An 11,588-nucleotide genomic window follows, 5' to 3' on the forward strand; every position below is an offset into this window, starting at 1 on the left:
AGTGTCCTCATCAACTTCCACATTCTGGAGTAGGTTCAGTAGACTTTTCGTGTCCTGTAGATAGGTGGTTGACTTCTGTACAATTGTTTTTAGAAAAAAATCACAGAATCTAGAGAGAGGCTCTAATAAGGAGCCGATGCCAGAGACTATTGGGCGTCCTGGAGGGGGAAGTCTGCCCTTATGCATCTTTGGTAAGATGTAGAAGTAAGGGGTCTTCCCTTCGGTGGTACACAGATAGTCTGCTTCCTGTTTAGATATTGCGCCATTGGATTCAGCTATCTCAATCAGTTGACATATTTCAGCTTTCAGATCGCTTGTTGGATCAGTGCTCAAAACTTGATAGTGATTTCTGTCACTCAGAAGTCGGACACATTCTTCTCGATAGGTGGTAGTGTCCATGATTACTAACCCACCGCCCTTGTCGGCAGGTTTTATGATTATTGTTTCACAGGCACGTAGTTCCTTTAGTGCCACTCTTTCTGCGTTGCTGAGGTTCTGAAAATGGGTTGTAATTTCCATCTTCTCAACGTCATTGTAGACGGCTTGTTCAAAAGTCATTATTTCCACTGGTGTTGTGTGTGGAGGTGGCATAAAAGTTGATTTTAATCTTAACCCACTCTCGTTCTCAACTTCGCACTCTTTTGGTTGACCCTGTTTCTCAAAAAAGGCTTTAAGCCTTAGTTTTCTGAAGAAACTGGCCAGCTCACAATGTAACTGGAATTTGTCAAGTCGTGCCGTAGGGACATAGCCAAGTCCTTTATTGAGAACATTTTCTTCAATGCCTGTTAGTGGTCTTGATGACAGGTTCGTGACTAGGGTTTCGCACTGCTTGTGCCTGCCTTGCTCTTTGTTCGGTTGCTCACTGGGTCGTCTTCCTCCCAGTGTACCTGATTCGGTTGTCTGTTTTTTCCCCTTCCCCTTCTGCCCCTGTGAAAAAAAGGAGGGCGAAATTGGAAAGGGGGAGGCTGGAAATGTGGTTGGAAAGGGGGTTGCCAACCATACATCTGGAAATTTGCCGTCTGGTTGAAAGGGTCCTGAAACATTGGGGGCTGGTAACCGGGCCAAAAGTTTCCTTGGCCTCTTTTCCCTCCTCTACCCCTTTGCCTATTAGTGCTGGTGTTAGATCCGTTGCTGCTACCTGATGAGACACTGGATGTGTCAGAGTCAGATGGGGGTTTCTCAGCTGGTTTGAAATCGGGATCTGAGTAGGGGTATGTCTTGACAAAGGAGAATCTTTTCAAGTCCTTTTGAAATTTCGTAGCTTTTTGCTGGGTCAGGTTGTCTTTGTATTCAGTTATTTCTTTATTAATTTCGTCCAGCCTTCTTTTATATCCAGTTATGGTGGCCTTTATATGTGCCTCTGTCTTTTGGATGTCAATTTGAATGGCTTCTGATAGTCTCAGGGCTGTTTTCAGTATTAAAACAATCCAATCATGCGTGCAGTGCCAGGCTATTAGTGCCCAGTCTTTTCGAAACTCTGCATCATTTAGAAAAATCCGTGGGGCATTAGTAACCAAAAGACCCTTGGGTGCCATGTTGTTGGTGACATATTCTTTTAGAATGGTGCCATGCAATATTGTTCTTATGCGTTCCCTTTTCATTTCCGTTAGTTTCTCCCAGTCGCCTGTTTGTGATATCGTCTGGGAAATGCTTGCATCCGCAAAGCCAGAGATCTCCCCGAAGATAGCATCTATCTCCTCTGTGGAGTATGTGAGACCTTGGTTTTCTCCCATGGTTGAGAAAAAAATGTGACGTATGTGTAGGTGAGATGTCAAAAGGACGGGTTAAGGATCAAAGGAGGACATATACTCTCGCAGCTGTGCGCTGCCAAGATATATATTTAACAAGGTGAGAGAGTTAAGGGATTATATCCACTGCTGTGGATGGAAGGGTACTCCCAGTCCCCTAGGTAAGTAGCTATACAACAATATGAAGGAGTACCACCAAAAATAAGGCTGAAACAGCCAGTATTGGTGGGATGAGACACTAGTGTAAAAGAAGAAATCCTCCTTTGTTTTTAAGGAACCCCTCACTCACCGACCTGGTCGGTGACATGCTTCATCATCGGGGCCACCTCGACAGCCGAGTGCCGCCAAGGTGTGCTACAACACCTGAATACAGTGGAGCGGGTATGTGGGTGATGAATGTAAAAAAATAGTCAGTGAGTTAAAAATTGTCCTGGTATAACTTTTACCAAATATATTTTATTCTGAAGCTACTGGACAATATTAAAAACAGTGATGATACAATAAAGGCTTTAATCAGACCTAGTGTATCTTTGATATGTGCTGGGTCTACATGTTTCAAACCATATGGGATTACCGGTTTTTCATCAGGACCAAAAATGATGTAAAGGAATTGGGTGGTCAGGGTACACTAACACCCTGCCATACCTGCAACCCTTTCAGACCCAAAAATAGCGATTTGCTAAGTGGGTAAAAAAAATCCTTTAGGATAGAATTATGACTGAGGCACGCACTATCAAATTTGTGACAGGAGTGGTTTAAAATATAGAACTACGCATGCGTGCTCACTCACACCCATATTGATAGGTGTGCCCTACCAAGTAACACTTGGTTATAAATATAAAAAACTATGCTGACACACCGCACCATGGTTTATTCGCATCACTGAATGTGGAATGAGTCACAGACAGAACGGACTACGTCACTCCACTACGTTACAGGCACGTAATTAACCTTTATAAGTGATAATGTTCTTTCTTTTACAGGTTTGTTCCTTTGTTTGTAACCACTTCTGGGTTACTATTTTTTACCCACTTAGCAAATCGCTATTTTTGGGTCTGAAAGGGTTGCAGGTATGGCAGGGTGTTAGTGTACCCTGACCACCCAATTCCTTTACATCATTTTTGGTCCTGATGAAAAACCGGTAATCCCATATGGTTTGAAACATGTAGACCCAGCACATATCAAAGATACACTAGGTCTGATTAAAGCCTTTATTGTATCATCACTGTTTTTAATATTGTCCAGTAGCTTCAGAATAAAATATATTTGGTAAAAGTTATACCAGGACAATTTTTAACTCACTGACTATTTTTTTACATTCATCACCCACATACCCGCTCCACTGTATTCAGGTGTTGTAGCACACCTTGGCGGCACTCGGCTGTCGAGGTGGCCCCGATGATGAAGCATGTCACCGACCAGGTCGGTGAGTGAGGGGTTCCTTAAAAACAAAGGAGGATTTCTTCTTTTACACTAGTGTCTCATCCCACCAATACTGGCTGTTTCAGCCTTATTTTTGGTGGTACTCCTTCATATTGTTGTATAGCTACTTACCTAGGGGACTGGGAGTACCCTTCCATCCACAGCAGTGGATATAATCCCTTAACTCTCTCACCTTGTTAAATATACAGCGAAAGTCCTACTGAAGGAATACTTTCCTCGGTATGGAATGCCACGGATTGTATGGTCTGATAACGGAAGTGAGTTTGTGGGTAGTGTGATGAAGAGTGTGTGTAAGGGCCTTGGAATTACACAAAAATTCCATAGCGCCAATCATCCCCAGTCAGCAGGTTTGGTTGAGGGGTACAATGGTACTCTGAAACTAAAACTCGCAAAGATTCAGGCTACGACTGGTCTCTCGTGGCCTGATGCTTTGCCCCTGGCTCTTTTGTCCACTAGGGCGACTGTACACTCTCGAGTAGGGCTCAGCCCATATGAGATTGTGTTCGGCCGTCCTGCAAATATTTGGGTGGTTCCTAGACCCAGTGCATTCACTGATCTTGAATACCCAATGCTGATTGATTACCTTCATGATCTGACTGCTAAACTGAGGTTAATTCATCAACAGGTCTTTGAAGCACTGCCTGCGCAGACGGAGGGTCCAGGCCACCAGCTCCAACCCGGAGACTGGGTGGTTACGAGGAACTTTGGCCGAAAACGAAATCTTGAGCCAAGGTTTATCGGGCCCTTTCAAGTGCTCCTTGCCACGAGAACTGCTGTTCGTTTGGAAGGCCGCAAGCATTGGGTGCATGCCACCCACACCAAAAAGGTACCAATACCTTTACCAGCAGACTCGTGGGTGAGGACGGGCATCGCCTCATCTGAAACGGAGGTTTTGCCGAATTTTGTGCCATTCAGTGACGCTCAGCCTGTGGGAGAGACTTCAGTGCAGCCGGACGATACTGTTGAACATTTGTCATCGGAGAACTCAAGATCTGAACTATTGTCTGATCGACAGGACTCTGTTTCATCATCCGACCAACTGTTTGAAGAGCAGACTCGTCCTGGAAGAAGCAGATATTTTCTCCGTTCTAACACTAGAGACTAATAAAAAATTTTTTTTTTTTTGCTTTTTCCTTTTGAAATTCACGTTACCTCCATTATCACTCTGAACATTTTTGAACAACTGTGATTTTTGTATGAATTCTGAGTTTTTTTTCCATATATGTGTATTTGTTTCCACAGCTAGGAGATTTCGTATATATATTGTTTGATTAAAAGAACCTTACATCCGGGTGGACCGTAGGGCCGTGCGGGTACTTCCTTCTGTTTAGTAGGTCCTGACAATAGGTTGGGGACCGTCGATTCCTAGGAACTCCTGGGGATTGACTATTGCTACACAGAACGAAGTGCGTCAAGAACGTTGCGGACGGTTTTAGAGGATGGCTTTCTCAAAGCTGTCGGAATTGGAAAAGACTCAATCTCAAAGATTCGAACTGCATAGGATTGCACGTACTAAATGCTTCATGTTTCAGGTGTTCCTTCTATTCCTAACTGTTTCCTTGTTATTGGTGGGTGGAGTTTATTATGTGATACAGTCATTATTGCCTTCTGCTTCACCTACCCCTTCTTCTGAACCTAAACCTACTTCCACTGTTTCCCCTCATTCCTTCCACATCTTACCACAACACGAGCAGGTTAGACGTGCGGAATTCATGAACAATTCCTTCGTTCAGCTCCTTCATCAGCATCAGTTGGTAATGAACACTACCAATTGTTGGGTGTGTGGGTTAATGCCACATACCACGGATAGGGGAATTCCGTACTTGGTCCTTCCTTACAGCTCCCAGGGTTCAGCTCGAGCATTCCAAACAATGTTTCGTAGCGCACTAGATTCCTACCCTCATCGAGAGCCACGCACTGCAGATCATGGTCCTGGCCCGTACAACAAGCCTTTGGCAAGAGCGATTGCCGATTTAGATAGGGATATCTTCGACGCATCGCTTATCCCAGAGGAAGAGGTGCGAGCATACCGAGATCTGAGTGAGGCTGAGTATAGCATGTCAGTGGGTGATCGGCAGCTTAAAAGCTCGTCTCCGATCTGGATTGTACCCCATCTCGGTAATTTCTGTCTGAAAGGCCTAGGCCGAAGCCCGCGAGCTCAGCTTGGGAGGAGTGCCTGTACCGAAACGTATGTTTTGCCGACGGCCTCTTCCCCTGTTCTTCTGACGGCCATGAGGTAATTGAAATTTTTAGGGTCAGATATGTCCCCTAACGTGTACCCCAACGTCTCCATGTACGAGTTTTAAGTGCATGTAACTTCCCTCCGCAACCGAATCTGAAGACGCAAATACATTTGCGTCCAACGTCAACATGTCCTCTATCAGATCCACCATTAATGGATTGATAACTCAGTTCCTAACCATGCCATGCCAACGTCTTTACTTGGTGCACTTTCACGTTTTCCCGGCTCTGCCGAGCTAGGCCCTGATTTCTGCCCTCGAACCACTTCTGTCTCTGCCTCTGAAAGCTGCAGCGTGGAGATGCATCCCTGACCTCTGCCTTACTTCCTGCTAAGCGAAGCAGTGCCTGGCTCAACCTGGCCTGCCTGCCAAGACAGTATTTTGCCTTCAAGTTATCTGTTCAGCCTCCTCGAAAATACATTCCTGTCTAGTGATTTAGGTAAACATATCCCCGGCTGCAGAGCAAAGAGCGAGTCTTCCTGTCTCCATGCAAGTAATTTACAGTTCCCGTTGCCATAGTAGGCCCATAGCCCCGCACGTAGACACGTAGACACATATGCACGCACTAGCATTCAGTATAGTATAGCCTCTGTCCGAGAGACCTTTTACTCCAGATAATACATCCTCCAAACATAAGATACCAGATATGTTATAGGTCCAGGTCGTTCTGACATCCCAGACTTCTGTCTCCTTTACTAGTGTTAAAGTTCTCCCCAGTTACACGTCTATGTCACGTCATGCTAGCTGCGCGCGCATCCGCACTTCCAGCTGACTCTGCAGAATCCTCTATGCACCCACCCACTTATGACACGTTTCTGTGACGTTTCCAGTGCACACCTTTGTACACGCCTTTTTGCTACGCACATGTGTTCTTATCATATTCTTTTCACTTGTCACGCCTACTGTATCCATCGCCATTGTACAGTTTTACTATATATGTCATGTACTGTTAATAAATCGTGAACATCTTTTTGCCATCATTGCATATTCCCCGACCCCTTGTATTGATGGAATTGATTTCCATGGGTCGAGCCATCCCGATTAAAGCCCGTATGACTCAGACACCACGGACTCTGACTCTCATTTGATTTGAGCTATTCTTTTACTTGTCAGTAGTTATATGGAAAAACTTGTACGGTAAATTATATTTACCACATAATTTGGCGCCCGAACAGGCACCCCTCCCCCACCCCACGCGCCGGCGATGCGTCGCAGGCTTTGCCCCCTACCACAGCCGTGACGGACTCCTATGCGCATCTGCAGGCTTTCCTGTATCTCCCTCAGGCCTACGGTGGAGACGGAGACTGCGGGACAGCATCCAGACGAGGCGGTGAGGAGTGCGGAGGATCCCGACCAGAGCCCAGCCGAGAGAGCAGTGTCCGAGGTGTCCAGAGGCCCACCTGTCCGAAGCTTCGAGGCGCATGCGTAGTGCGCAGCAGCAGTGACGTCGTAGCAGTCCAGTCCAGTCGAGTTTCCGAGGCCTTCCGTTCCGTGCTTCCCGGTGAGTACCGTTGCTGGGGACGCATCAAGACGGGTGCATTAATTTTGTATCCGGTCAAGACGGGTTTGGGTACACAGATCCGGTCTGTACTGTTTTAGCAGTGCATCTGTACTGTTTAGCAGTACACCTAGTAATACAGTGATTCAGTGTTTCAGTATTCTTTGTTTTGGTCGAAATGTTTCAATATGATTGATGTCGTGGTATGAATGACTGTTTGTATTTTGATTGTGGTCACCGTGTTTTGCGTCTAGGTAAGAGGTAAAAATGCCTCTGTTTTCTAAATTACGACAGATAGGAACTAGGAAAGGGATACTCGAAGAAGCAGTTCCCGTCCCACCTAGGGACACTCCAGGTCATTTTATGTACCACAAGCATGGCTTAGATGCCATACTGTACTTAGACTTATGGGTGGACTATACGAAGGACTTGGAAGAGAATCAGAGATGGCCCGTTACAGGGACATGGGATGCCGAGTGCATCATGAGAGTAGAAGAAGCATTATGGAAAAAGAAAGCCAGACAATCGCAGAAAGATGCCATAGAATTGTGGCGCAAAGAATCGCATAGACGGACAGAGAAAGAACTCAGAAAAGCAGAAATAAGCAGAGAGGATTCCGAAAAAGCTAGAGAAAAGGAACTACTAGAAGAGGGAGAACGAGTCAGAATAGAACAACAAGACCGACAGAGAAATGCCCTTATTACAGGACTGTATCCAGTTCTAGCCGAGGGCCTTCCCAAGGCGACCCCGGATATGCCAAGTGATCTGCCGCCACCGTTAGTTCCGACCAAAATCCGTCACAAACAGACCGCAGCAGATATATTCCTTTCTTCCTATTTAGATGGTGTAGCTCCAGCTTATACTAATGTGCCCGTACTACCCGTACCCCCTGATAACAATGCTCAGCACCCTACACCGGCCAATCAAGCCACGACCCCTCCACGTCACCAATTTCCCGCACATGTTGCCACTTCCCCTACTGGCCTTCCTGCTACTGTTCTCCCTACTAATCCTTTTTCGACAGATGTAACTCAGGGTTCAATCCCATTACATATACCTGCCCCACAGTCAGGTTATGCTCATGCTTCCGTTTCAGGAGGTGCCACAGGTGGCCTCCCCCACACTCCGCCACAGTTACATCGATTGACAATGAGAGAATTAGCAATGCAGCGTACACCAAAAGCAAGCCCAGCTGAAAAGCTCAAACAAACAATTGGAGATTGTAGATACGATCCTGTCCCTGGCAAGCAAGGGGACCTGTTGTTAGCATCATTACGTTTAAGACGTGTTACAGATTATTTGATGACATTACCAGATATGCCAGAACATCTAGACAAAATATATCACTTTATTCGATCGGGGGAGGGTCCAGAATGTGTTCGTGAAGCCATGGCATATCAGAAAGTCGAGACTCAAGGGTTAATATTGCGATTTTTGATAAATTGTTTGATAAGGGAACAAGATCAGCCAGGTTATTCTCAAAAAGAAATGGAAGGATTGACAAAATGGAGTCAGAATATTGCAGATTGTAAGCATGACAAAGAGAAATGTATAGACGCCATGTCTAGAAAAATCCGTAAAGAAATAGTAGCCATACATGCCCGACGCAAAGCCGACAGGACAACCGAAACAGGGGACGAAAATGACTCCTCAGAGGAGGAAGAACCAGAGAATCCAGCAGCGACTCAAGACACGATAGCTTACGTAGGTAGGGCAAAACTCCCTAAACAGTACTCTTCTGATAGACCTTTTGATAGACCGATACGTCTGGAAAATAAAAGACGTTTTCTTCCCCCCATACCAGAAAAATGTTCTCTTGAACAGTTATTCCAAGCCACTGATAAAATCCTGAAAGATAGAATAGGTTACAATGAACTGAGTACAATGCGTGAACAAGAACTAGCACGGTCCGCAGTACAGTGGGCCGATAATGATAGCGTGTATAGAGACGATTCAGTAGCGCAAACATTTTTGAGTCTTACTCCGACTGAACAACGTTTAGTTGGTATGTACATGATCCAACATATTATTATGCTATATGAAAGTCAGCATTCTGATCCGGGTCCCCTATATAATGTATTAGACGAATTACTCCTGAATAGGTGGAGAGGCCTGGGTACTGATTTGATTAATGTTATTCTCGAACAACGTCATAGATACAGGACATTTTTGACTCCACATTTCGTTCCGGTTCCACCCCCAGTAAGCTATCCTTTTCACCTAGATAGACAGAACCCTTTAAGTTCATCCCGTCCAGGCAACTCCAGGGGGTGAGCTCCAACGCGTATTTGTATACACGCCCATAACTAAAATGGAATTATTGGAAATGGAGAAAATAGTGCCTAGTCATGATAAAGATCCAGCAGGGTTTCACCGTGAAATAAAAGACATGTTACTCATGGGAGATTATACATATCCCGATATTATGAAAATATTAAAAGTGCTATTGCCTGCCGGTATTTACGAGAAACTCAAAGAAAAAGAATGTGAAGTGGGAGATAAAAAGATTAATTGGACTGAATTGGAAAACGAAGAAACCGGACGAACCCCAGGTCTAGGTCTTGGGGAGAAAACTAAAGCATTACCAGGATTATTAGTACAGGTTTTGCCAAGATTGTTGACAACTAAAAAGGAGGACTGGGATGCAATCTCCGCCTGCAAACAGAAACACGACGAAGACACTAGTGATTTTTATTCTAGATTCGAGAAATGTTTTATTATTAATAGTGGCCTGAAAACAAATAGCGAGTCTTACCCACACTTATTTGTGACCAAATTAGTCGAGAATTCATTACCCCAGGTTAAGAACCGTGTATTTAAAGTCGAGAGCACATGGCAAGCAAATACGCCTTCCCAAATGTTACTAATGTTACAGTATCACCAGAACAGAATTAGAGAGGACATGATCACGAACAGAGACGTATGAAAGACACGAAAATGAAAGTACTACTTGCTCAGTCAGTTCCAGCTGATGGTCAGAAAAGGGGTACGACACAGTCCAATAATTCGGCAGCTCCTGTTAAGGGGACATGCAACTATTGTAAACAGCCAGGTCACTATGTGAACGATTGTGCAGTTCTGAAACACAATATAGCCACAGGTAAAACTAAAGAGAGACCACGTCCACCTAGACAGGACCAGGTCCAACAACATATTCCGCAGAATGCGCAGCCTACGCAGGTTCCACAACAGACTGTAGCGGTACCACAGCCCCAGCCCATTGCCGCAACACAACATGTCACACAGCAGATGTACCAGTATGCACAATCCGATTATCCTGATTATCAGCAGTACACATGAAACAGCCTAGAGAGGGAGGTTGGCTTGCCTCTTATTGAGGTTCCTGTAGATCAAGAGGGTCCTTATGTACATAGTCAGGTATTAGGAAAGGATAGAAAATTTTTGATTGACACAGGGGCAAGCAGAACTACCATTAGTCACGACGAGGTTCCAGGGGCACCCCTCTCAGGCTCACAGAATGTTTCCCTTGGATTTTCAGGAAAGCCTATTGTTAATGAAGTATCGAAACCAGTTCCTCTTGCAGTTGGTCCATTATCCCGTACTACAGATTTATTGCTCACGAAATCATGTCTAGAAAACTTGCTTGGTATTAAAACGCTGAAAGCTCTAGGAGCTGTAATTTGTTGTTCTCCGGAAGGAGTAAGGCTGTTCCTTCGTGATTTTAAGGGTCATTATGTGTTGAGAGATTTTGATGTCAGGTTACAGAATGTTCCTGCACATTTATGGGCACAAGGCCCCACTGATGTAGGTTGTATGCACATTACACCATACCGTGTTACACTCAAGCCAGGAGTTGTACTGCCCCGAATCCGACAATACAAGTTACCACCTGATGCTGTAGTGGCTTTACTGAAAATCATTGACGAGCTCATTGCACAAGGAGTGGTTGTAGAAACCGACTCCAATGTTTGTAATTCCCCTATCATTCCGATTCTTAAACGCACTGATCCGAATGCACCTCCAGTTTATCGTTTGGTGATCGCTTTACGTGAATTGAATAAATGTATTGTACCACAGTATCCAGTGGTCCCAGACATCTCTTCATTATTGACAGCTATTGATTCAGAGGCGACGTTCTTTACTGTAATCGATCTCAAGAACGCCTTCTTCAGTGTCCCCATTGATCCGGAAAGCCAATACCTTTTCGGATTCTGTTTAAATGGCCGTAGCTTCAAATTTGCACACGCCCCTCAAGGATTCACAGAAAGCCCCAGCATCTACAGCCAAGCATTGAAAAGACAACTTGACAGTATCCACATGCCTGCTAACACTGCCCTACTCCAGTACGTCGATGATCTGTTGATCACCGCCCGGAGTGAACAGGAATGTGAACATGCATCACTGACAGTTTTGTATTTCCTGGCGGACAAGGGACACGAGGTGTCTCCTTCGAAGTTACAATTCTGTGCCCAGCAAGTGGTGTACCTTGGGCACTTGCTGCCCAAGTGGGGTAGGCAGCTGACACCTGATTGCATCCAGTTAATTGCACATCTTCCACAACCCAAGACACAGAAGGAAGTACGAGCCTTTATTGGACTCACTTCTTATTGCAGACAATGGATTCCCCAATATGCATTTCTAGCTAAACCACTTATACAGTAGACAACACAGGAGGCAGCGTCTTCGTCTGTTCTCCCT

Source organism: Lissotriton vulgaris, chromosome 5, assembly GCF_964263255.1.
Source record: "Lissotriton vulgaris chromosome 5, aLisVul1.2, whole genome shotgun sequence".
Classification (NCBI taxonomy): Eukaryota; Metazoa; Chordata; class Amphibia; order Caudata; family Salamandridae; genus Lissotriton; species Lissotriton vulgaris.